Here is a 27,583-nt window from a genome sequence, read left to right as displayed (position 1 = left end):
TGCTGATTCACCAGTTTGGAGACCTGCCCTTGGGTGGGATTTGTCTTTCTCCCCCTTACAAGCTCCCCATTATGGAGTTTCGGGATGTAGCAGAAAGGCTTTCCCTAATGGCTCCTGTTGCTGTCTTCCTACCCGATCTGGTGGAGGGAGATGCTGTGGAGTTGGTGTTGGGACAGGAATGAGGTTCCCTGTCCAGCACGGCTGAACTCAGGGCTGTGATTTAGAGCTGTGATTTAGAGCTGTGATTTAGAGCCATTCACTACTGCTAGAAGCACCTGTAGAGACTTTATTCCTCAGCCCCTCAGCTGAATCACAAATGACAGAACGAGCTGAAGATGTAATGACCCTTGAGGTAGGAGAAATTATTTACCAAACCATAGATAAGATGACTGTTATCTCCTGTATTGTGTTTCAGGCAACCAATCTATTGCAGATGTTACCATAGCCATGCTGCTTAATTTAAAATTGTCCTGCATTCCTTATGTCTCCAATTCTTTTTCTGGGAAACAAAATCCTTTCATAACCTAAATGCAGCACAGGAGATGAGAATGGCTGGTTTGTGGATGTATGTGGCCATTCCAAGGGAGCTTTATGTAATTGTTTTTTAAATAGAAATGCTTGCTCTGTTTTTATTTTTTTTTAGTCTGGTTCATCCTGGTTTTGTCGGCTGCCATATGTTTTCTGACATATGCTCCTTGTCTAGCAATAAAAAGCTACCGAGACTAAGAAGCCTTCGTTAATTTGTAGCAGGCAGAGTAAGAGCTCCTCTCATTGTACTAATTTTGGGGACTCGGCAGCAGATATAATATAATACAGGGATTATGAAGGAGTTCTTACCAATGGTTTCCTGGAATAATAGTCTTTGTGCGTGGGTCAAAAGGGCAAGGATTAACAAAACTGTTGGTAATCAGAGACAGAAGACCAGCCTGCTTACCTTTAGCTCTTAAAATCCCTCTCTTAAAAGGGGAAATGACGCTGGCGTGGAAAGCTTTGCTGTTGTTCTGAATTGGACATGGTTCCTATCCCCCAAAACTCATTCATTTTGGACAAACCCCTGATGCAAATATCAGCAGTCCTGAGCTGTTCCTCCCATAACCTGGCAGTGCTGCAGAAACTGGGGTGTTTTCTATAAAGTGACACTGCGCGGTGGCCATCGGTCACACACTAATGGAGTGGCAATCAAAGCTGTCAATGAAAATGATCTATGTGCAGAGGCTTGATTATATTTGTCCTGGGATACTTCTGTGCTAAAGGATTTTCAAGTTTTAATCAGTCGGCATTAACGGTGATGCTCTTGCAGTTGATGGTGGAAAGAAAGCAGCCGTTGATTGTACTAAAAGCATTAAGTGACCTCTGCTAATTAAAAGACAACGTCAATGCAGCTGAGTGGAGTGCCTGGGTCTTTAGATGAACATTAAATGGAAATCAAAGAGTTTGTAGGAAGTAAATGTGGTAAAGGTAAGGGCCCTGTTTGTAGAAACAGCAGGTCATGTTTCAGTAAAGATTCTGAAGTCCATTAATGATACCCAATACGCCGTATACAAGCAGTGTGTTGAAGAAGACCAGCCTTCCTCTCCAGCTGCAAGACGTCTTCTCTTGCTTTACCTTGGCTGGGGGCACTTCACTCAGGAAAACCTGTGAGCTGATGAATCTCTGTTGTCCATAAATAAGCCAAATGCATTTCCTCACCAACACATGTCACCTTTTACGTGACCCAGACGCTTGGTGTTAAGTTCTGTGTTAGGTAATGATGCAGTCAGTGTCTACATATGCAGTCTTGCTTGCCTTCTGCATTAATCTCCGTCTGGGAGAGAAAACAGAACAGGTACAGTAACTATATATACACGCACATCCCTTACTCGTCGGAGACTGTAGATGGGCTCTTATTTTCAGTGTTTTTTAAGAGTCATATCTACACCTGATGGTATTTTGAAGAAGATATTTCTTTAAAAAACCATACAATAAAATAAATACTTGGCATGGAAACTCTTGGAGTGCGTGATGAATATTTTAATAGTTAAAACTCTAGCCAGAGAGAAACGAAATGATTTAGTGCTCTAAATAAATCTCTTTGTGGGTTTTAATGTGCAAGAATGGACAACAATGGCTGTAAAACTTTCCCCTGTACTTAGGTCTGTGCCGTAGTACACTTTGTGTACATTATATCCGCAGCAGTAATGGTCTGTTACATCTTTTCAGATGCTGAGAGAGGGTATTAAAACAATTTTTCTCCTCCAGCACTTTGCATAGTAACCTTTAGGTTTTGAGCAGAGAGTTCAGACCTTTGGTCATAGCTGCAGGTGTTCATCCTGAGCACCTTTGGTGTCAGGCTGTGGCTCTCGGTAATTCAGAGCTTTCGTATCCTGTGCCTGGAAGTGGAAATTGGAGGTATGGAAGTCCTGAGGATGCTGCATGCAGAAGGGCCAAAGGTTTCTATACAGAGCAGCTCAGGCAGCACCAGTTGCAGAGACCTCTGCTCTCACGTGGCTGCAATATATCTTGGGACTGCAACAGGTTTCAGGCCGAAATGGATGTTTTGTTGTGTCACTGCTTAACGTTTCCATGTCCTTCTTCCCCTCTCGTACATCTCAGTTCCTTTTCCATAAGTTGGTATCCTCTGCGTGAACAGGAGTCCATCAGGATTAGTTCTTGCAGCAAGGCTGACTTTCTGGCAAGTCTTTCTGCTAATTGAATTGCTTGTATTTTCTTGCTTTTATAGTAATTCCTGTTGCTATAAGTAGTGAATGCAATTGCTGAAACAATGGTGCCAATATAAATAATTAAAATTACATAGAATTGTAAAAATGTGTTGTGCATAAAAAGATACAGAACAAGGCAGTGTGACGAGCTTTGGAGTTACTTCGGAACATTCTCTAGTATTTAGTCTAGTAAATCTAACTGGCTACACTTGGCTCTGCATCTGATCTATATGTTCATAATGTGCATAATGTCTATTTTTAATGAAATGGAAGAATTACTGAGAATCAGTGAGTTAAACTAAGCTTTTGTCGCCTGCTGGCCCTTTAGCTTCACAATAATAAAACAAAACATTCCAGTTTTCCCCTTCTTGAGGCAGGTGCTCAGGGAGAAGATATAGGAAGTGTCATGAGAAGTTGGAGAGAAACATGAAGCAGCACAGATGTAAGGTCGATCTCGTACGGGGGGGAGGGAAGAGTATAGTGCATAATCTCAGCCCTTGATGGAGAAGATATGGTGAAATGTTGACTCTAATTGCCATGGGACACAGATTAGCAGATGGTCCCATGGATAGACTGCTCTCCATGTCTATAAATAGCGCATGTTAATATATGCAAGATCTTTCTTTTCTTTTATAGCCATCTCCCAATGTGTCAATATCTTTCTGGCAAGGCAGTACCAGCTCTGGAGCTAGAATGCTGGTCCTGTCTAAAGCCCCGCTATCTCGTGATTACGTTACAGCAAAAAAGCATCTGATCAAGTGACTCATGATTGAAAAGACAGGCAGTGACAGCCTGATCCGAATGCACCTTCATTTCAAAAATAACTATCGGGTATCTGCAAGTCAGCTGGAATAATAGCAGTGAGAAGCGGGGAAGGCAGCACGGCTCCGAGCGGGGTCAGGGAGCTTTCGTGCCATTCCCCATCTCACGCTGCCCGAGCGGTGTTTTGCTTTACAGATCTCTTCTGCATCTGGTTTCCACCTCCCTGCTGGAAGGGGTGAGCCAAAGCTGGTGGGAAACCTCGTGTCTCTAAGCTTGCCTTCACCAAGGCTGATCGACAGCACCTGTGGGTAAGGGGCTGTAATTAAATAAGGAACAAGCAAAGTTTTTGTGAAGCTTCCTTGTTGGGAGGTGGTTTTTCCTTTTTTCTTTCATTTTTCTTAAGGAAGAGCACTTTCTCTTCTCACCATTAACATAATATCCGCTAGCCTTGAGCCATCCCTTTGCGCACCCACTGGTCAGGTCAATGAAAATGTAGCAGGGGCCCTGCAGAGTGAGTGGCTGTGTGCCATCTTGAGCCTAATGCCAATCAAAACCTGTCACCAGAAATGTGCATGGGAAGATCCAGGCCCAGGTTCTGCTCTGCAATGAATCTAAACCCTGTTTGGTTCAGTAGGGATATTCTGGATTTGCCTACATGTAATTTAGAGTAGATTTTGGACCCTGCTCATGAGCATTATGCCTTTTCCTGCAGGAAGGAAGATTGTTTGTGACCTTAGTTAAACTAAGCAGCTTTAATCATCGGGTATGGAAACACCAAGACTGGGCTGGGGGTTGGGGACACAGTCATGAGAATCCTATAATCTTTGGTTAAGTTGTAATGAAATTGTCCAGGATGAGAAGGAAACAGATGGATTCTGATTAATTTCTCACAAGTGTAGACCTCAGCATCCAGTGTAACATATGTGGTGAGCAAATGTCACTCATGCCTCCAAAGTGCAGAAAATATCACTATTGTCAGGATATATTCATTGGCATATTGGCTGCTGAACTCCCGAGGGTATAAAGATGCTGTGCATTACATTTAGTCCTGAATTAAATATTCAGAGGCAGAGATACCTAACCCGTCCCTGTATGCCTCACTGGTTATCACAGTTGAACTTAATGAATTAAAAGAGGGAGGGGAAGGGAGATCTTCCCCCTCCTTTGTAAATCGTTATTTACTGTGGGAGGAACATCAAGATGGCTTGATATTTCTGCATTGCAGCATTCAGTTGGCTGGCAATAGAGCCTGAGTTAGGGAAAATAATGCAGCTTTGAGCTGTAAATGAGCAACTACGCTACTTTGATCTTGTACTGATAGAAATCAGAGCCTGGCTCTGTGTTTGTGGAGTCGCTCTGGTTTCTGTCACTTCTATAATCTATTCCATGTAATTGCATATTTAAAAGAAATGAAGTTCATTTATTGATTGCCACTGTATTGTTTAAGGCAGGTAAACATAAGAGGCCAGAGCTCCTTGCTCTTGTCTCCGTGCAGTCTTAGGAAGTCGAAGGAGCTATGCATGCAAGTAAAGCGAGGCCCCATCTGTGCTGAGGAAAGATATTCATTACAGCTGACTTGTCCTGTTAGAATTACTGCCCCAGACTGTTTCTCAAGAAAAAGATGTCACTAAGATATCTATTAGGGTATTTCACTGCCGAACTTGGGAACCGAATATTGAGCAGTTGGACTCCACCGTAGCCCAGGCTCTGCCCGGGGATGTGGTCCCCCCTTCCAGGTCATCCCCCTGAAAAATCATGCAAAGAATACGTTGGTGTTTTCTCTTCTGAAAACAAAATCCTCATTAGAAAAATAGATACTTTGCTCTGCTGTATGTTGCAACTGTGTCTATCTTAATTTTGTAGATTTTTCTCTTCCCCTTTGGCAAACACTGTTCCAGCTCACATTATGAGCTGGTTGGTCTTAATGATCTCATTTTTATCAGCTACATGGACATCTTTCTGGGAAGCTGACACACCTCAAAAGGAGCTTTATTTCCTATTGAGGAAAATGAAGCTGGTAGGACTGAAGAAAGCTGGAGGCAGCCACGTTTGCTGCTGTCACCGAGTGGCCAAACCCCTCTCACTCCTCCCCATACAGTGTTTTGTTTTGTTCTAAATTGAAGACGCAGCAAATCTGGGTAATAGCTGGGACTTTGCTAAATGGCACCCATCTGCTAAAGTCATAACCTTCATTCTAATTAAGACCTCTAGTTTTGGAAAGCTTGACCTGAGATTCTGCTTTCTCTTTTCCATCATCTAATTCTCTGACCTGCGCTGGCCTACGGGCTCCCGGCGCCTTGTGAAGCACAGCAGTATTTTGTTTGACTTCTGCACTCATTAGAGACAACTAGCAGTCTCTGTGCTTAAACCTTTAAAAATCCTAATAAGACAATCAGACTCTGATTCTTCAGGAAGCTGCTACACCACCAAGTGTTGGTTTTGCTGAAATTCCTGCCATGGGCTGTTTCCAACCATTTTTGCCCGGTTTTGCCTTAATTATATATCAGAAGGGATGGGATAACTCATTCATCTACAAACTTGGTGAACAATAGCGCTGTCCTTCATCAGCTGAAAACTTCTTTTCTTCTTTTTTTTCTGGTTTTGTTTTTCCCATGCTTCCCAATAGTGCCCTGCTTGGACCTCCTCCATGAAGCGCTCTCACCAGAGCCGATGGGACAACGTTTCATCATTGCTTATCTCATCAAGACTGCACAAAACAACACCAACCCAGTGCTGATCTCCAAAATCACTGTGCAAGGTCAGACTGGCTCTTTTTTCCTCTGTTTTATCACATGGCACTGGAGCTTCCTTGAAATGCACGGTCCCCATTTGCCATCCTGGGGACCAGAAGCGGCGCAGGGACTCCTTGACCCATGAAAGAGGTGATGCTGTGCAACTACTTCAGGATATTCTGACCCAGTTTTTGTTGTGTGAAAACCTCAGAGGCTCGACGTGCCATCCTGGCTAAATGCACGGTTTACTGAATAAACCTACACGCTGCATGGCAGGGCAGAGGATTTTGTGGATAACCAGGAAGGCTTGAAGCCCATAAGAAGTGAAGCCAAGGAAAGAGATGGGCTCATAGGGAAGCTAAAATGGTGGGTGTGGAGATTTTTATTAATGAATTGCAAAGCTGGAGAGAAAAGGAATATGCAACCGATACAGAATTGTCTTGTGCCTAAAAATAGTCCCACAAATGAGTGTTAACTGAGATCCTACCCAGCCAAGTGAAGCCGTTTCCAGTGTGCAGAATGTGGAGAGCAGGACCTGGGCACGCACTGCCTTTGTCTCTTCAGCTGGAGCGCCGCACGTGGCACTCCCAGTTGCTGCTCCCTCCCTGTGTGCTGCAAACTGGTGGAGATATTAAATTGGGGTGTAACGATGAATGAAACTGAGGGACGTGCCTTGATTATCCCAAGTTTCTAATGTATAATTGAATTATTTTGGTAAGTATATTTCAAGCCCTTTGATTTCTGGCCTCTGTTTTTAATTACTCAGCCCCCTCTTGCCCTTGTGCATTATTATGCTGTTCATTAGCATTCAGCGAGACTACAGAAGTTTGACTTCTGAATAAAGTAGCATACGAAAGAGAAAGGATGCTTTTTATCTTACCACTTAATAATTTAAATGGAGCTCTTTTCTTTAATCAATGTTTAATAGTACAATAGCTGTTTATTTAAACGGCGCATTGCCTAATTTTGCAAACAAAAAGGAGAGGAAGGATAAACACATTTAGAAATAATGAGCTTTGTAACTATTGTAATCTTCAAAAGATTTAAAATATCTACAGCACTTAAAAAGTCGGTTCATTTCAATGAGACAGTACCATGGGCCTGGATGTATCTGTATCATTTATGCAGTGTTCAGCAGTACAAGCCTATTTTATATTTGCAGGAAGCAGAAAACCTTGCTAATTGCAAAACTGAAAGCTACTCAGCAGCGTTAATATTGTTGGCATGACCGCCAGCTGCGATGATTAGGATGTGTGACAGAGGGAGAGATAATTTGATCACAGGCCTGGGGACTGGGAGCTCCCGCGTCCTGTACCTACAAAGAAAAATGTGGGGAGAAAGGCAGTGGGGTAGAAATCCAGTGGGGATGCGCTGTGTGTGTGATGCTTGTTCTATGTCATCAGCAAAATATGGCTCGGTCATTATGGGCTGGAGCTGAGAGCCTGAGCCATGGCAAGGTCAGGGGGACCCGCAGAGCCCGACATAAAAGAGATGGACTAAAGCGCTCGTCCCTCTGCTCATCGTCCTCATCTGTAAAACAGGAATTGATCAGGGATATCTCGAGGATTTAGAGATATCTGGAGACCGCTTTGGAGGCATTAAAACTAGCGAGCATAATATCTGCATTTCAAAGTACTCTTTGGACATCACTTAATTCATTTTGACAGCAGCCCCGTGCAAGAAATGTGGCCGTCTCCATTGTCTGAATGGGATAACTGAGTCCATGACCGGCCCGAGGCAGACGGGGAGGAGAGCTGAGTGCAGGGGGCATGGGGGCAGGGGAGCAGTGAGCTCCTGTCTCCAACAGCTCAGTTACAAAAGCACCTGTGGCCGTCAGCCTGTTCTAACCACACATATTGAGGGTGTTGATCGCATGTAATCCCCACCTGCTGTCCTGGCCAGGCTCTTTTCAACAAATTATTCCCCAGAGAGCAAGACCTGACCTTTTTCTTCTGATTTGGATCTCCCGTCCCTTAAATCCTTCCCTCTGCTGCCAGTACCTCCAGTTCTCTCTTCCCCTCCCTCCCTCTCCTTCGACCTACTTCTCACAACCCTTTGTGCAAGCTTGGAGTTCCTTCCCTTCTCCACCATTTCTGCCTCCTTTTTGAGGCTTCACAGGGGTCTGGAGTAAAGACTGGAGGGGAGTACCTGTGTCAGGAGCAGTAGGCAAAGGGGTGGTAGCTCCGTGGGTAAGGACTGAGACAACTGACCTGATGCCATGGGCTCATTCCCTCCTATTTTGACTCATTTGTAAGTCCTGTTGACTAGGAGAGCTAAGATGGGTTGTGCTAATGTGGGACGAGGGAGAGCTAAGATGGGTTTGTTGGACCCTTTGTTTCAGGCTGAATAAATTTATCCAAGATATGAGAATCTGCTGCTGGCTTATTAATTCATAATGAGCTGTGGTGTAAAAGCTACAGAGATTTTTTACTGGTTTTCAAAAGCATGCTTTAAAAAGTTGCAAGTGGCCAACTTGGAAGGCAAATGTGCAATTCCGAATCCATAGCAGATGAGTGATTTCTCATAATAAAAGTAGCCTGCCCTGTTCCACAAAGCATACATTCAGTGGTTCTTCCTATTTAAAGAATGTTTGTTCTAGATGATGATTTGCATTACAGCAGCACTTAGTCTGATCCTGGCTGCGTTCCCTGCCATCGCATTAAGCTCTACAACCACTTATTGCGAGACAGTGCCCTCCCTCGTATTTAAGCACCTGCCTCCCGCTGAAGCGCGTATTCGGATATCAGTGGCGAAGCAACGCACCGGGGCTGCAGGAGGAACGGAGGCTGCAAAGTGAGTTGGTGAAGGCTGCGCAGAAAGTCAGTGGCAGAGCAGGAGGCAGACTCCGTTTCCCAGCGTGCTGGAAAGCGCTGACCCTGGCTTCGCATTCGCTCTTTCACTTTTTCCACTTGAGCTAAATTCCCGAGCGTGATGATTTATTGATAACACGCAGGACTGTGGTGTCCGAGGCCGCAGCGACCAGATCCGTGATAAGAGGAGGGGGAGGTGGCGGCCCTGACCCTCCTCTCCCTTCTCAAGTTGCGGCTGTCTCCGGAAGATGCTGCGAACTCCGGCCGGGCTGCGGGCTGAGGAAACGTCTCCTTCCTCCTCCTCCTCCTCTCTCTGCCGGACCGCGGCGGGGCTCAGCTGAGGTCCGGGCTGCGCTGCAGCTCCACGCCCGAGCCCAGCGGGACGGGCAGCTCCATCTCCGAGCAGCGCAACCTTCCCGGCAGCACGCCGGCCGCCCGGCGCGGAGAGGCACGGTGAGAGCCGCCTGGAGAGCGGGGGGAACCCTGGCAGTGGGGGAGAAGTGGAGGGAGGGAAGCAGAGAAAAGAGGGCCGATACCGCGCTTCCTCCCCTCCCACCTCTGAAGAGGAGGAGTGGGAGGGGAGCTCCGAAGGCACTCGGAGCCACCGCCGAGCCGGTGCGGAGCATCATCCTGCCGGCAGCTGAAGGGCCGTGCGCTGCCCGCTGCCCTCCGGAGGTGCGGAGCCAGGTAGGCGGCGGTGGGAGCTGGGGCGGAGGGGGGGGGGGGAAGCCGGCACAGCGCGTCCCGCACGGACGTCAGTGGGGTAGCGCCGGAGTGCTCGGCTTCACCCGCAGAGACTTGTTGGGATCGGGCTGCCCCGGCCCGCAGGCTTCGCGCCCGGCAGCGGGCAGCCCCCCGGCTTGGAGGGGCTGGGCTGGGCTGGGCTATTAGAGCTTCAGAAAGGGTCGCTCACGAGTGCTGCGGGCTGAGCACGCTCTGGCAGCGGGAGTGCGGCTGTGGGAGTCACGCTGAAAGTATTCCTGTTGTATTGAAATATACAGACGTATTGCTGTGTGTGAAACTCATTTACTGCCATAGTTAACCCGGTGAATCCAGTGACTCGGATGGCACTGGCGGTCGGGCAGCTTGCTTTGCAGATTTCACTCTTACTTTTGGGTTGCGTTCTTTTTCCCTTTTTAGCAGTGTTTTTAATTCCACTACCAGTTTGATAGGTTCTGAAATACTTCCATTTCCCAGATCAGGTGGTTTCTCACCGCTGTACTTTTGTCTTTACAAGCGGGAGAGCTTGAAGACTTACTTTCTTTAAGATAGAACTCTAACGATACCCACTCCTTTCTGTGAGGCATGTGTTATTTCCTGACCCCACCAACTTCGGTTTGACAAAATGGAAAAGCTGAAAATTATCATTCTGGGGACACCACTTTCCTTGTTTCAACAAGTTGCTTTGTTCAATTTCCTCTTGAACTCGAGTTTGTCATCGTTATGTAGATGTGGTGATATGTGTGATGCTAAACCTGCAGTCACTGGGGATTAATGCATGGGCATGACATCATCGACAGCCAATGAGGGGATGGTTCTGGCCATGTACTGACCCAAACTGCCTTCCAAACTGACGTGGTGATCCTTCCCTGCTCTGATGGTATAACACAAGTTTGGGCATACAGGGTGGCTTCCTAGCATGGTTTCATTGTTCTGCTCTGTCTTGTGCGCTCTGAGATAGGCACGGTTCATTAAACAGGCACATGTGTATGGTTAGTCTAATGGATCAAAGATTTGGGAAGAGTTGGGCATATTAGTTATCTGATGTTGATATATACGATGAGGCCGAGCTGCTTGTTGGCAGAATACAGACAGTCAAAGAGTTCTCAGGCTCTGTGACAGGAAGGCTGCATGGGCAATGTGTGAGGGCACGCAGAGGCTGTACCTGTATGAACTGCACCTTATCACTTGGAGCAGAGCTGCTCACATGGAGGTGAGCATAGGCACAGGGCTGGGGGAGTGAGGAGGGAAACCATGCAGCCAGGTGGGTGCTGCTGGAGCTTGTGGGGCAGGACAGCCTGTGTCCCCATGCCATGCTGGTGGGTCCTGCTGTGCTTTTGCCTTCATCCCAGGACCTGGATGCCCCTGTGCTGCTAAGGTCCAGAAGGGCTGAAGCTCTCAGCCTCTGATCCTGCTATGTTGTTCAGCGTGGCTTAAGCTCAGCAGCCTAGGGTAGCTTTTGCAGAATCACAGTACATGTTACCAAGCACAGCCTGCCCCCTGGAGTGGGCATTTTTGCTTCTGTAACCTTCATCATTCTGCAGCACATTTGTTCAAGTTCCCTGCAGGTCAGTGGGGGTCTTCAGCACTGGCTGTGTGAGACGTGTGCCAGTGTCACAGATATTTGCACACAAATCATGCGTATCAGTTTAACTATTTGCTTCTCGAGTTCTTACTCTCAGACATAAAATTTTGCTCCAGAGTTCATCCCTGAAGTTTTAAAATATCTTTCTGTCTGTATTGCTGTGTACACACACACACACCCCATCTCTCTCATCTGTGCCTTTGCATAGATAACCATTTGTATGGAGGGAACCATGCAGAATATTAGCAATAGAGCAGATGTGCCTCAGAGGTACATGTGAGTCTTACACCTCTGATGCCAATAAAAAGTGACAGGATACATCTAATGAATTACCTTTAAATTAGAAAGCAGTAAACAAGCCATCACTGGATTAGGGGAGTATTAAAATGAGAAGAATGTTAGCATCTTTTTGGTATCCTGTGGCACATTTTTACCAGCTAGGAAATAACATGGGCTACTGCAGAGAGAAAGGGTCTCTAGAGAACTGTAATGATTTTCATCTGTGTGCAATAGATTTTTTTAAATGCTATTACTTACTGTCTCATGTTTAGATGATGCTGTAGCTGAATTCTTTTCTTTCTCCTACTTTCACACCTATGTTTACTATTAGTTTTCGAAATGACTTTGGTGCTGGTACAAGGTAAACGTTTGGTGTGCTCTGCTAGCTAAAAGCTCCTAATTGTACAAGAAAAACACATGTAAAATGATACAAGAGTCTTAGTGATAGATTTCAGGCCAATTCTGAACAGCTTTTCTGCCTCACCAGGGTGCAGAGATGGTCTGGTCCATGCCCACGTACTCCATGGCACTTTTGCCCAGCTATCTGGAAGGCTGCCCCAGCTCTGGTAATTCTGGGATATGACTGAGATTGCATGGAAACTGAGATTTATATCTCTTCCTAAGAACAAGATTAAATCCAGCAGTTCTCCAGGTCGTATGTCTGACCAAGGAAGCGTTCCCTGATACTGCCTTCCAGATATGATAGGTCTGGGTTAACTGTGAAGTGGCAACCAGTTGGAGGTACTTGTGCAGGGCAGCTCTTGATCTCCCCATGCTTACCTTTAACCAATCCAAGGCCAACACCTGCTGCCCTTGCTCAGGCAAGATGACCAATTAAGGACTGGGCTTTGAGTGGAAAGGGCAGAATTTGGCCAGGACTGATCAAGTGGTAGAAAAAAAATGTATATTTAGGAGGTAAACACTAAAATACTCGGGCTCATCTAGAATAGGGCTTCTTGTGAAATCTTGAAATTAATATGCTCTTTCAATACTGCATAGCTCTGTTGGCCGTTGAAACATCAATTCCTTAATCTAGAGCTAAACTTGAATTTGTGAGTGCAAGTAATTGTTTTGTTTGGAACATCAATATTTAATAACACTCTAAGACAAATCTTTAACTCACTAACAACATGAATAAGGAGCAGCAAAGATGCCTTTGTGTGCTAAACTTCATTCCAGTGTCCTGAGGAAAGTGTCGAGGATATTGCTTTGTCTTAGTTTTTGGGAGAGTTTTCAGAATAAAGAGCTCTCCTCTATGTATGTGTTTCATCCAATATATTGGATTTTCCTTGTCTCACTCTTACAGTTTATGGCCCTGGGACTTCTTGCCCCCTCTCAAAGTCTACTCAGGATAACTCTCTCAGCATCTCTTTTTCCCTTTTAAAAATTTGATAACCATCATGCAAGCAGTTGTTTTGAAGCCAGTGCCAACCCTGTAGATCAGAAGATCACAGCACACTTTCACCTGAGGTTAGGCAGTGCAACGTGAGCTGCTTCGCAGTGGCAAAGCATCCGGAGTACTTGCAAGCTATGGGGATTTCTATTGGGTTGTGTCACTGAAGTCAAGCTCCTTTGCTATTCTAAAGAGTCTTATATGGAGGAACAAAGGATGGTAGATTTCACCCGTTTTTCTTTCTTTTTCTTTTTCTTTATTTTTTTTTTCCCCAGTGATTATTTTGGAAAGACTGTGAGCTGAAAGGCTGATTTCCTCCGAGTCAGTAGGACTATGCCAGAGTAAAGCTTAAATGAAGGAAAGTGGTATCAGGTATCTCTGACTCCGAAGGTGACCCATTGTTTTTATTGCCCTTCTGTTGTGTTTCAATTTCAGTTACACTTAACAGAGAACATCTGTGGAATAAAAACTCTGGTGGGGTCAGGCCTTTCTCCTTGGAGGATATTTCCCTCTGTGCAGCATCAGCACAAGCTTTTCCCCCTCCTTCCTTTAAAATAACAGGCCAAGTGCCATGAGGATAAAGGATTAAGTGGCTCCACTTCCAGCCTCGCTGTTACATGACAGCAACACTGTGGTTAAAGGCCTCAGCCCCCAGCCCTCAGTGCAGAGCTCTTGCCCCTTTCTGTTCTCCAGCCTGCCACTCGCAGCACCTGGCTGTGATCACATTCTGGTGGGCTGAGGGATGCAGTATGGCTGGTACCAGCCTGACTTTGACTCCTAGAAGTGACTAACCACGTAATAGGAGAAAGCAGGATACTGATGTTTTAGCTCTTAAAACATTCCTAGGCTTTTGTCTAGTCAGCAAAAAACTGCTGCCTCAACCAGAGCCATCTGAGTGGTGCCCAGGCATGAGCAAACCAGCTGACACGAGTTCTTTGGGCAGATCTCAGGTTACCATCTGCATAATGCAGGTTTTGCATCGAGGTGTTTGCATTTCCTAAGCTGTGTGCCAAATTCACATCTGGTATAAGTTTCTGAAGGGGAGGAAACTCAGCTGTTGTAGGCAGCGCTGGATGGGTAGTGGTTTTTCTTCTCAACGAAGTTAAACAGGTTTCCTTCTTCCTGAGTCATTTCAGATATTCAATTACAAAATTCGGAGATTATTAGTTGATGGGGTCCCTAGATTTACACAGGTGCATCTGGGGTTTATATATACTGAGAGTTACTGAAGCTTCCAGCGTACATTCTGTGCATGTGTAATTAAGGAGTGACTGTACTTTGATGTCATTTGCTGTGTCATCCAGACTCCAGTTATGGAGGCTGTGGTATTTTATACTGTCATCGGTGAGCAGAAGCATCCCTGCGTGAGTGAATCTCTTTGAAGGACCGGGCTGTGGCTGCTTTAGCCTAGAGAGCACAGTTATGCTTGGTTTTCTTTGCTGCTGCCATTATTCAATGAGAATTATGTGTGTTTATGATAGTCTGATCAGCAAATAGAATTGCATTGCAGATAAAGAGATATTGTGAAATACAGCGGTTTACGTTAATAGGAGGGATTTATCTTGTTGCAGCACTGAATTTATGATGGCAGGCTGTGATATTTTCCTGTTTCAAAAATGTTATATTGCAGTGAGCTGATATCAGAGAGTGATAAAATGTTTCTTTTTTTAATTTAAGCCACTGTAACACGCTAATAATGTTGGAGATAGGAAGAGGGATGTCTTCCGAAATGAATATAATGCATTGATATTATAATTTCTCAATAAAATTCATTTAAGTTAGGCTCCTAAATGGAAATTATTGTTCTATTTAAACTATGAAACAGAAGTGGATGAGATCTTTACCAGAAGCATGCTTTTGGACACAAGTCATGGGGTTAATACGCTCCACTTAAATTAACATTTGGGGCTCTTTCTTCATTAGTATTCCAAGAAGGAAAAGGTGATGGTGATGACCCCTATGCTGGCCATTCCAGCAGCCTGTCAGCTTTTGACTCCTTACTTCCTTCCAGTTTCCTGACAAATGCCCAGCAGATACAATTGTCTGAAGGAAAGAGGAGTCATCTTCACTGTTATCTCCTCTTCTGGCTGTTGCCAGGGATGTGTCAATGCCAGGGCTATGTCTGGGACATCCAGATGCCCTGTTCCTAGCACACGTGATATGAGTGCAAAGGAAATCTTGGTGCTGACTGGCAATGTGCTCCCACTGCCACCTGCATACCATCTCTATCAGCTCTAGGGGGAACTGGCTGAGCCCTCATGCTACTCAGAGATACTCCCTGGGTTCTGCCTTGTCAAGCATGCAGGGAAGGGCCCTCTCGTTGGCCACATTTGTGCAACTGAGCAGAGAAGAGGCTGCTGAAACCTAATGGTGGGGCTCAGCACTGCTCCTTCCTCAAGAAGCATTGGGATGCAGAGAGCTGGTGAACTTAATGTTGATCAGCTGGCATTGCTGTTAGGAAGCCAAACTTTTCCTCTTTGCACATAGGCAGCTTTGTCTCACTGCATGGGATTTCCACTGATTTCACTGGAATGGCCCCAGCACGAATACAGATAGCTGTGAAAGATCCTGGCTGTTTGGTGGGCTCGTGTTGGCTGCATCACTATTTGTGCCGAGCACTACCAATGTAATGTAATGACTGTGAAGCACAGTGGTTAGAAGTCAAGTGCTATAACAATTTCCCCAAACACGCGTCCACAACAACGAGTGGACTTGCACATAAAATAGGCCATTGGATCTGAAAAATGATGAGTAATTCTGTGGAATATAGAAAGTTTGTCGTATGCGTGCATTCCCGTTACAACAGTCAAACAGCATCTCTGAACCCTTGCACTGATATCCATTACCTGTGAGAGCATGAGAGAGTTTTTAATGCCGGCTTGTTTAGCTGTAATGTGCTGCAGGAGTAGCAGCTTAACTATGGAAGTGTTTACCTGTCATAGGCTTAACGAGCTGAATGGAGGGGAAAAAGCAAAATAATCATTTTAGTACTGAATTACCCCATGTGTTTTTTTTTTGTGTGCTGTTAAAATGATCTGTTCTGCTTCTGTTTAATTAGAGATCGGTTTCTGTTCAGGGCCCATTAAGAGACCAAAATTTTGTTAGGAAATTCGCCTTTAAGAAGCTGCACCGATTCTTTTAATTGATGAGTGCCTCAGATAAGAAGGATCGTCCCTCTGTTTCTACACCAAATTGACACAGAGGGATGGATGTGAGGTGAAGCAGGGCGATTTCTGGCAGAATCAGTGAAACATTCCACCTGAGAAATGAATAGGCTCATTTGGTTTGTTAACTGTTAGAAATTAATTGGTATTGAGCTTATCCACACACTTAATACCATTTCCCTCCAGAACATTTCCTTCCTGTAGATGTTCCCAATGTATTTATTTATTTTTTTTTTGTGATGTATCCTTAAATTTAACAACATAATAAACATATAAGCTCTAAACCTTTAAAACTAATTACTGGTTAGAGCTCTGAGTGAGGTGCAGCAGCATAAAACACAATTACTTACCGTGCTGGTGTGCATCAGTCACCAACCACACGCTGCCTGGTCGCGCCCCAGCTGAGCCAAGCCGTGCTGTTGCATGGTTGCAAAGGTAGCTGCATGCACCCGGTGTCTTTGCAGATGGCTGGAGAAATGAGAGGAAAATTGGGTGTTCTGAGCAAGACTCGTGTTTTTTTTTTTGTGTGTGTGTATTCCATGCTCTTCTTGAACAGAAGCTTCAGTAATGAGTAAATGATTGCTGTTAAGTCTTACTTGGAAGGGTGGTTGAGAGTGGTAGCTATTTGTAATCGGCATATTTGGAATATAAGTAATTGCCTCATGGCTACAGAAATGATCTATCTTCTGTTTTTTCCCCATCTAGAAGGAAAGCTACAGCTTGAATAAAGCCAGGCTGATTTTGTTTTAAACATATATTTGTACTGAAGTAATACAATCCATTACAGTTAATGAGTATTGTTGTCTTTTGTTTAAACTCTTTATTATAGAGGCTCAGAGCAAGAGGGCTTTAATAACAAATGGGACACCTTCTCTGCAATGGCTATCTGATAACAATCCGTAACATTTAAGAATAATAATTTTGAATAATTGGTTTTCAAATGAATGATTGTGCATTACTAATTGGCAGGCGAATGGAAGATCCGTAACCTCCAGATGAATGTGGTGTCTCTCTTTAAATAGCCTGCTAATTTCTCCTTCTATTTTTCCATGCTCAAGACAAAAATAAAACAAAATAAATCTAATTCAGGTTGCCTTTTAATAGGACCAAACTGATAATTACATTATTATAGAGAAGGGTAGAATAGCTGGAGGATATGTGCAAGGTGCATTACTCCCACAAATAGAAGCTGATTTACTTATTGATAGTAGAGACACGTTTTAGTCACTTTATAGAATTAACAATTGATCAGCTTGTTAGGTTCTAGTTCTTCATAAGCACAGCATGTTTATTCATTATTGTCATTACATGGTGCAGGCAGCTGAGGTCATGATTAGTGAGGCAACATCTAGAAACATTTCGACTCGCTTAAATAGAACTTTTGCAACATTGCACTGATCCTCACTTTTCTCAGATAAATAAAACTTACACCTGCCTGGCTAATTTGCATTTCATTTACATTTCTTTAGCAGATCAGATCTATTTGTTTTCCAAATGCCAGTGGACCGGGTTTGCAGAAGTGTAATAAGATGGGCAACATAAAAGCATTGCTTTTAAATTGCCTTGGTCACTGTAAATATATGCCGATCTATAGGATGGCAAACGATAAACCAAACACGCTGCTGGAGGGGAATGGAAAGATGTTATTCCAATAAATATATTCATGATTGTTTGTCGCTAAGCATAAGTTATTTTTTCTAAATCAGCATTGACTTAAGCTGGAACAAACTCAATAGCAAAGAATCCCACCGAGGTTTCTCCTGCTACGTATGACTAATATATTAAAGAAGATAAATAGTCATTTTTAAAATTTATTACACAGTAGGATTGAGCACAAGAGGAAACCATTTTACAAACCTGAAAGTTAAGGTCACCCTGAGAAGAAAAGGACACTTAAGATGACGAGAAAACCCCGCTTCCTCAAGAAACACGGATTCAAAGTTTACTCATTCCACGGTGCCTTTTACAAAGCGTGAGGATCCCAAGTGTAAAAGCAGGGGCTGTTTTGATGTGCAAATATTTAGAACTGCACAGTGCACAGGCAGGAAGGCGCTGCCTTCTCACCAGCGCTGCACGTTAACTTCCAGTCTCTCCATTCATTTCAGACTATTAAGCTTTTTGATAGAGGTTTTTATAACGTGACTCGGTATTAGGGATGGAGTGTCTGTAATGTTTCACTGAACTCTATCTCAAATAGTTTTCCCATCTGCCTTTGCTATTTACCTGTTGTTTTATTTTATTTTTTTTAATTATACGTATAATTTCCATTATACGTCTTTTAATCACATTGAACACCTTTAAGTTTTGGTTCATAATTCAGACTTCTAGGAGCAGGAAAATTTGCCTCGCAACACTTTCTTAGGGCTTGTTAATAAAGTTAATGAATTATTTTCCTATTAGGTTGTCTTATCTTAACTTATACCGCCCGCTTGTTTGAGCTGTGGCAAAATCAGAACGACATTGATTTTCTTTAAGAGATGAATAATGAAAGATCCGAATTCTTAAATATGCAGATAAAGATAAGTGACTTAATTACAAAATTATCAGTGGAAGGTGGTAAGATGAATTAGCTGCTCTAATTTGTTGTATATGTCAATATACCGTGACATAACCTGGAGTGTTACATAAAATCGACTTCTGATGTCTTCCTTTAATTTTTAGTGTGGTTTCATAGTGTTTTTGGTGAATTATTCCTTTGGAAATTGCTCATGTATTGCAAATGTTAAATCCCTGGGACTGTCTGTCCCAGCTTTAGCTTACACGGGCCTTGATTCTGCAGATGCTTAATGTCCAGTGCAATGCAGCTGGATGAAAATAGTTCTATTCTGATCAATAGTAATATTTACAGGCTTTATGTGGTGGAAGCCAGGTTGCTTTTTCCAGTGACTGGCAAATTCTTCTCTTTGATCGCTTGTGCTGCGAATATCATACCTGGCAAAATCCCACGCTCAAATCTTGCTGGATTTTTTGGACTGGCTTTACAAATTACACGTAGTAGAAAAGGGATGTCTCAGGACCTCTGTCTTTCAGCCCGTTTTGCTTTTGATATCGTGCACCTCCCGTCAGGGCAGAGCCCAACTAACTGCAAAGGGGCACCTGGCTGTGCTGTGTAGGAGGAGGGCTCTGTGTGCGTGCCAGGCTGGCCGGCTGCTCTTCTGGCCACTGCTCCCAGGGGAGGAGGAGGTAGAAGGAGCTGCTCTCTGACGACATGGTAGCTGGTCTCATTAAAGGAGGAGATAAATGGCTTCTACTGGAAAGGCTGCTCCATCACAAACTTCACTCTTTTTTCTTTTTTTTTTTTCCTCATGAGCTCCACTGGTGGATTCCCCAGCGGAATATTTATGTGCATAGGACTGTGCCTGGAATAAAGCTTTCACAATTCTCATGCTTAAATTCTAAGTGACTCCCGAGTCATGCTGCTTTTTAAGCTTGAAGATCCTGGGTGGGTTGTTTTTTTTTTTTTTTTTTCTTCAGAATATATTTTCTCAAATCTCAGTGCAGCTACAAATACACCATTTGACAAGCATGGCTGAGCTGCTGCTTCGGGTCCTTGGGTCACTGCCTTGCTGTTGCAATTGTGTTGTCCAACAGTTGTTCTGAAGTTTGGTTATTCTTATTGTTTCTAGACAACTGTTAGTTTCCAAGGGTAAAACATTAGCTGGTTCACAAACATTTCAGACTGTGCCTTCTCCTACAGATGTGGCTGCCCTCTCTGAGGAATCTCAGCTGGGTGATGCAAAAGAGAGGGGCTATGTTGTGGGTATGCTATGCTTCCACTAGGAGTAGATTGGACCGTGCCTTTATAAGCTCCCTGGGTGTGGCATTGGCACATAGGACAGGAGCTGAGAAGTCTGTTAGGATGACTTTGTTGGGCTTCCGGGGGAAGATTTGACAATACAGAGTGTGATTTTTGTCCTAGACAGACAAATTTTACCCTGAGATTGTTACTCAGCAGCTCCCTGGCAAACTTGAGCATATACTGCTGCTTCAGGCTTTGCGTGGGTTTGTCTTGTTTTATTCATTTTGTCTTGCTTTGGCTTTTGATTAAAGATAATACTTGTGTCAATGAAATGAGTAGCAAACACCTGCCACATTATGGATTTTGTTACGTTAGGAGCTACGAGTGGAGCCAGTGTTTTTCATACAGAAGAGGAAGGCTGCCAGGACCAAAGATGTAAATAAGAGCCAAGGAAAATTAATTGCAAACCTGTCAAGTCTGCTCTGTCTTTATTGTTATCACATGGTGCTCAGCAGATCTTACTTAGAGATGTTAGGGAAAAAAAAAAAAAATCCTGCTACTTGTACAAATTCAGCTGTAAGTAACCCAGGCACAGCATTGATACTGTTACTGGTTTTTCCTTGCCAGGGGAGCAATAGTGGGATTAGTTCTTTCATCCTGAAAAGTTTTTGTATGGTGCTGCACAACACACAGGCAGGGTATGGCTGTGGCTCTATACCTGTGTCACATATAACATGGGTGGGGGAGAGCTTCAGGCAGTCCCCAGTGACCTACAGCTGTGCTTAGGCTGTTGCTCTGGAGCTTAACAGCTCTGCTAACTTAACACAGAGCCAAGCAGAGCAATAGCAGTGATGCAACGCTCACACTTCTAGCCTGAATGCTGACAAACAGCATGCAGGTCTTGGCTCTCCATGGTATAGGCAGCCTGCTCTAGATCTCTATGCTTATGCATCTCTGCACTGTCATCTGCTGTGCAGAAGTATTTTGACCCTCAATACTTCAGAATGGAAAACAGCGAGCTTCAGAACCTATCACTTTCCCGTTAGAGTGACTATTATAGGAATATTCCGTTATTCAATTAGAAATTTTTCATACTCTCCAAGATCAGATGCTGAGATCTTCAGGTTCAAAAAGCAGTAGATTTTTCATGTGGTACTGCTGTTCTCAGGTAATAAGTTGGACGGTGGTACCGCAAGCAGAAAAATAATGAGGAAGTCCTGTTCAACTCAGTCAAATTAAAAAAGACAAGATCAGCTGTCTTTGGCTTGAGTACAAAAATAATTTTAAATGAGGAACCACACCCCCACTGGCCATTTATTCTGTTTTAAGCAGTACTGTCTGTGTACCTAGTAAGTTATGGTATCTTTCTGCCAGAAAGATGCTATAAAACACCTCATACTCACAAATACCTCCTCAGAATTAAGCAGTTTGAAAGATGCTGAGGAGGTAACTACCCGAGTACTTCTCCTGTTTGCTTAAAGCCATCAAAATCAGGAAAAAGGACTAAGAGGGTGATAACATAAATAAAAAGAATATTTCGAGAGCAGAAATCTTGCTCATTTCCATCTGACGTATGAATGGTTGTTTCCATGGGGCCCCTTCTAAAACATCCTTCAGGTACTCATCGGTCAGCAGCTGTGAGCAGAGAAGGGAATTCTGACCATCCTCTGTGAGTTTTAGATGAGGGTAGAGATGGTTTAAAGACAGATGGCTGCAGGAAAATGAGAGGGGATTTGCCCAAAACAGTGCAAAACTCCACCTTTCTTTTTGGATGCAGTGGCAGCCTCTGGTGAGCAAAGGTTTGGTTACCTACAGGCTCTTTTGCTGACTGAGGAGGTTGCTGTTTGCAGGGAAGGAGTTTCATCTGGGGAGGGGAAAATGTAGATCTCGTATGAGATTTTAGGTATAGTGTTTGTTTTTTTTTCCTCCAATTCCTTTAGCTTTTTTTCTTTTCCATTGTATTATTTACCACTGTTAAAGTTAAAAGGCCTAAGAAATTCTTGCTGCTGTCCCTGAAATGCAGAGCACTTCTACTAACAGCAAGATGTCAACTGCAATAGTCCTGTTACTGTCTCTCATTCTGTGTGGCTGTTTTGCCTATTGCCAGGCTATGGAAGTGCTCTGTGCAATAACCTGAAAATATGGATTTGAATCAGTGATGTAACCACTCTGTGGGACCCTTTAAAAATGTATCTCACGGTGAAGGAAATTCAGATGGGAACGGTTAAAGTGAGAGAATTTCACTTTTGTGTTTCAGTTCATCAATCTTTAAAGAGACACCGGTAGGTCAAATGGGTCTAACACTGATCGATTTACAAGAAGAATCTCTTTTTAAAGTGAATCACAATTCATCTCCAATGGGAAATTGAAAAATTAAATAAAATGCAGCTGTGGCCCTGATGGGGGGAGTATTTAATTAGCTCAGCCCCTCGCACACTCTAGTTAGTCGTCCCTTAAAATCCATAATCCAGTCTGATCTGTTTTTCACAGTCCATTAAGTTTTTGTTCTGTTAGTTCTGACTGGGTCTGGGAAGTAAGTCTGACTTGTGCCTACCACCAAGAAGGGCATCTTTTCTTGAGTCTGAGAACACATTTCATGGTATGCAATGATAAAACACGTCTGTCTCCCAGTCTTCCTACAAAGGGCTGCTTGGTGCTTAACTGCAGTTTAGGAACGTGCAGGACATTGTCCTTGTCCCAGAAGGGAAATATCTGTTGAAAACTTGACTCAGGATCTAGTGAAGTTCTCATAATCTTGTTTTCTGCAAGGACAGCTGCATTTGAGCTACAGTTGGCATTAGGGTGGAGGAAAATGAGGTGTGCTGAGGGTTTATTTTCATAGAATCGTAGAATGGCCTGGGTTGAAAAGAACCACAGTGACCATTGAATTTCAACCCCCTGCTATGTGCACGGTCACCAACCACCAGACCCGGCTGCCCAGAGCCACATCCAGCCTGGCCTTGAATGCCTCCAGGGATGGGGTATCCACAGCCTCCTTGGGCGACCTGTTCAGTGTGTCACCACCCTCTGCATGAAAAGCTTCCTCCTAACATCCAACCTAATCCTCCCTTGTCTCAGTTTAAAACCATTCCCCCTTATCCTATTTTCATGGGATTATCAGTGGGGACAAGTACTGAAAAGTTGTGTGTGGGATGGAGGGGCTCTGTTCAGTTAATAGTGCCTATCTGAAGCCACAGAAAGGTGACATCTGCTGAGACGTTTCCCACCTGTTGCTAATTCTGATAGGATGGAAATTTGGAGGCTGCTCTCTTTATTGTATATTAGCTTGAGGATTTGCCTCTGGGACAATATTCACAGTTCATCTACTAAAAGAATGGAAAAAATATGTATTTTGTGGACCTGAACAATAGGATTCTGTCAGAGATCAGAGAAATAAAAGGTTCCTGCAATCACTGTCCTTAAACCACAACCGAAAAACAAACCAAACCATCAACCAAATTAACTGTCCATCCAAGGTGGCTGGAAATACTGGTTCTTATTCAGATGTGAGTACCCATAACGTGCTCAGAAAGCACAACACACAGAAACAGAAACGGTGGTTATTTTATTTAGCTCTGCCATTGTGAGCGTGACCTCAGACAAATTGTATCTGGGGGAAGCAAGGGGAAACAGCTGCCAATCTGATAATAAATCTGGAGGCTGTGGTAAAAAAAGGACAGTGCTCCCAGAGACAAAAGGTGGAGAAAAACCTCAGAGAGATTGGAGAGGAGGAGGGCAGGGCACTGCTGGCTGTGACGAGGTGTGTGAGTCAGTCAGAGCTCAGCACAGGCTGAGATAAAGCTTTGGGCAACGTGCTGAAGCAGGCTTGGTGAAAAACATAACTATCATTCTGTTCATGTTTTGCTCCCCCAGCTCTCTGGCAATCAGCATCTCATGTTAAATAAGTGAACTAAATGTGCCACCAAGTTCAGCTTGTTTTTTTCTTTCTTTTTTTTTCTTTCCCCATGGATCTTGATTTTATTCATAAAGTCTCAAGTTCCTGGATGAAAATAATTAGAGGAAATTTTTCTTTTCTGCTTTGTAATTATTTTTAAGAGAGTTAATAGCTCTCCAGAGGTGATGAAAAGCTGATTAAAAGCTGATTGTTGTCTACCATGAAACCAAACAAACGATCAACAATTTATTACTTTCAAGAGATCTCACATTTTTTAAGGCCATCGTAATCATGGGAAAGTGAGCGGATCTCATCCTTCATTTCCAACCCTGAGCATTTCAAAGCATAATCCAAATTATGCCACTTAGCCTCTTCCCGGCTCCTCCCATCACTCATGCAGACGGCTACGTGATCATGAAGTGAGCAACGGGGCCATACAAAAGCAAAACCCACTGTAGCCAGATTGGGAACACAAAGCATAAGGTTTGTGAAAATGCCTTTTTTTTTTTTTCTTCTTAAGCAGATAAAGAAGGAAGTTTTTTTTTTAGCTTTGCTCTTGAAGAGGACGTGCTGTTATTCAGAGTCTGGCCATGCTCTTACTCCAGTCAGCATAACTGGGCTGAGCCTCCTGTGTGGAAACACATTCGCATGCTGCTCCTTTAGCTGTGGCAGGTGCCAGAAGGAGGGCTCTGTTTCTGTCTCCCCTCTGACACTTCAGGTGCTCCAGAGGTAAATACCACGCTAACACCTCTTACTGCTTCTGACAAACAGTATCAGCTTGCTGCTGCTGCTGTCCTGTCTCGGCAGTGGTAAGGGGTCTGTCTGGCTTCCCTGTGCTTGTGAAAGGATGCAAACAGCAGCCAGCAGATGATTAACCTCCTCTAAGCAAGGAGGCCACCTTTCACCGCTGATCAATGCAGTACCTCCAGTTGGGGTTTCTTTCTATCTGCCAGCTGTTCTCCTGATGCTCTCACACACTGCTGCAGAGCAGGTGGGTTTCCCAGGGGAGGCAGGAAGAGCTGCTATATAAACAAGACATGGAGGAAGAGGGACAGCGAGGGAGGTGTGAAGGATAGGGCTGGAAGAGGAAGGAACAAAGGAAATCACTTCTGGAGGGGAGGAAGCAGAATGCAAATAATAGGAGTTTTGAAACTCCCTTGCACCAGGGCATGCTGTCATGACATAGAAAACCTTATGAGACTCCTGGTACTTGCAGAGCATGATATAAAGGATGCAAAGCCTCACTCAAGTCTCTCAAACTCAATGAGAACTAAACTTACCCGTACTGTGTCTGTACAGTGATGGTCATGTTCCGATTATCTCCACAAAAGCAGATACTTCTCCAGGATATGAGGCTGAGCTGAAGTCAGAATTCAGGACTGAAGACAATGCAGCCAGTGGTGGAACGCAAGTTAAGGTACCTCCACATTGTATGGAGCTGTGTGCATGGGGGATGCATTCCATGATGGTCAGAACTTTTATCCAGCATGGTGCTGCTGAGCCACACAGCTTTGAGACTGGATGACTTTTTAGAGTAATTTGAGGATCAAAGCTTGATAGGCAAACAGTGTTTTCTAACCCCAAGTAAAAAGATTGTCCGGTCATTTCAGAGTCAAACGGCAATAAAAGATCAAGAAATTGCTCTGTGGTCTGCGCCTTTTCCCTCCTATGCAAGTTTAGTTCTTTACCATTGCTGCAAGAAATTCTGCACGCTGGAATCTCAAGCTAACTGTGCTATTTTTGTACAAAAATAGGAATATTGAAATTTCAATTTGCTAGTAGTTATCCTATGCACTACAGTGTAACGGAGAGCAAGAACAGAAATAGCACTGCACAACATATTTTGCTGTTGGCTTGTGTAGTTGATAACACAGGTGCTAAAAGTGTGCATTCAGTCCATAATTACACTTTTGGAAATTTAGTGCTGTATTTATGAGATGCTTTTCATTAGAATCCTTTAACAATTAGCTAATGAGTCCCAAGTGGGACAATTATCCCATATACCCAGGCAGTTGGGATTCTTCATCGGCCAATGCGCATCCATTGCTCATAAAGCATGTTTGTGCTCTAAGAGTGAATCTAGCCATTCTGTGCTTTCCTCTCGGAGTGTTTCACAGAACGAAATGAAAGCAGAGATCAGATCACGCTGGTGATGCAGAAATGGACAGACCGTGTCTGTGCTCAGGGTACTGAGGTATGAAGACCTACAGTTGGGGATCGTCTGCTTCTCACATGTGAGTCCAGGCCTGGCTGCACAGTGGGGCAGAAGCCAGCACAGCCCTGGGATCCACTGCCTTATCCAGAGGCACAGACAGGTATGGGACCCGTTTCCTTCACCCTTCATTCCCTTGTTCAAGTGATCTCTGTGAAAACACCTACCAGCCCACCTGGGTCCCTGGGGAGTGGGAAGAAAGGCAAGAGACCTACTCTACAGCTATGGGTCAGTACTCTTTTTCTTCTATGGAGATGAATCAAATTCCTGCATCAACCCAGGGTATGGAAAACAGGGGTCTTTATTGCCTGAAATATTCTGTGCAACCAATTTACCACTTTGCTACCCGGTAGAAAAAGCTTATAGTAGGGGAAATTAATATTTGAATCATAGAATCATAGAATGGCCTGGGTTGAAAAGGACCACAATGATCATCAAGTTTCAACCCCTCTGCTATGTGCAGGGTCACCAACCAGCAGACCAGGCTGCCCAGAGCCACATCCAGCCTGGCCTTGAATGCCTCCAGGGATGGGGCATCCACAGCCTCCTTGGGCAACCTGTTCAGTGCGTCACCACCCTCTGTGTGAGTATTTGCCCTGTCTGAAACATTCTGCTGAAGAGATTTATTTCAGATATGCCTTTTTCCATATCTCTCGGCATGCTGCTTGCTTTGCAACAGCACTGCTTTGCTTTTGGGGAGGTCACCTGGGAGCGGATCTGGACACTGCTTCCTCTTTGAACAGAGCTGAGGCAGTTCCGGGGCTTCCTTGAACACAGTGCCTGCAATTGTGCCCATTTCTTAAGCAGGCCACACACCGGGAGGTGGGAAAGACTTTGAGTTGTTTCACAGGCTACAGTGAGGGCCTGAAAGAACCTGGATAATCACAGTGAAAAATTCTCTCTGATAAATGTAGTTGAAAGAGTTGAAACGCTAGGCTGTAATGAGGAAACATCTTGTGTTTGCTGTCCAAGCTGAGAAGCCTGTTTATGAAACCTTCAAAATGAAACCTTGATAGCAGTACTTACCTCTCTGTGCATTTACTTTGGCAGAAGGGTTCTTTGTAGGATGATTATGAATAATAAATAATGCTATATGGAGAAAAGGGTACATTCTGTCTTCACTTTACGGCTATAATTTACAGGATTACAGCTGTAATCCTATTGGTCTTAGTAGATTCTTTTTCCTGAAGGAAAGATGTTGGCTCAGTTTGAGTTGAGAGAGCAGGCTCTAACATCTCCTAACATTTCAAGTACTGAATTAGATTCTATTTCATTTAGATGATCTTCTCGTATTTTTCCTTGTATTTCTGGGCTGCAAGTGATCAATTACTTGTGCCAGCATAACTCAGCTGCTAGTTCTACTGGCCGTGTAAACGCTCTCAAAACTGGGAGTTCTGGGAATCACAGGTACTGGAGTTAATGTATTCGGAGATGTGAGTGCTCTCCTGCCTGCAGTGGATCTAAGCGAGGCCCTGCAGTGTGCACTATGTCAGCTTCTGAGTCAATACCTGACTTGTTTTGCCTCAGCAAAGGCAGCAACTGCTGTGATTTCAAGATCCTCCTTGTGTCACGTGAACTTGAGAGCTTCTGGCT

General features: G+C 44.1%; 1 protein-coding gene across 1 annotated transcript in view; it reads left to right on the top strand.

Moving 5' to 3' along the window:
* The first annotated feature begins 9,592 nt into the window (after positions 1–9,592).
* FAM19A4 (family with sequence similarity 19 member A4, C-C motif chemokine like) overlaps positions 9,593–27,583 on the top strand; it is a 71,812-nt gene continuing 53,821 nt past the window's right edge. Inside the window, exon 1 of the mRNA XM_004944679.5 lies at positions 9,593–9,690. The gene's annotated coding sequence lies outside the window, so the exon portion shown is untranslated. The remainder of the gene's footprint in view (positions 9,691–27,583) is intronic.

This window comes from Gallus gallus, chromosome 12 (genome assembly GCF_016699485.2).
Source record: "Gallus gallus isolate bGalGal1 chromosome 12, bGalGal1.mat.broiler.GRCg7b, whole genome shotgun sequence".
In the NCBI taxonomy this organism is placed as follows: Eukaryota; Metazoa; Chordata; class Aves; order Galliformes; family Phasianidae; genus Gallus; species Gallus gallus.
Note: the sequence above shows the minus strand (reverse complement) of the source record. Positions and strands in the feature narration are given on the sequence as shown.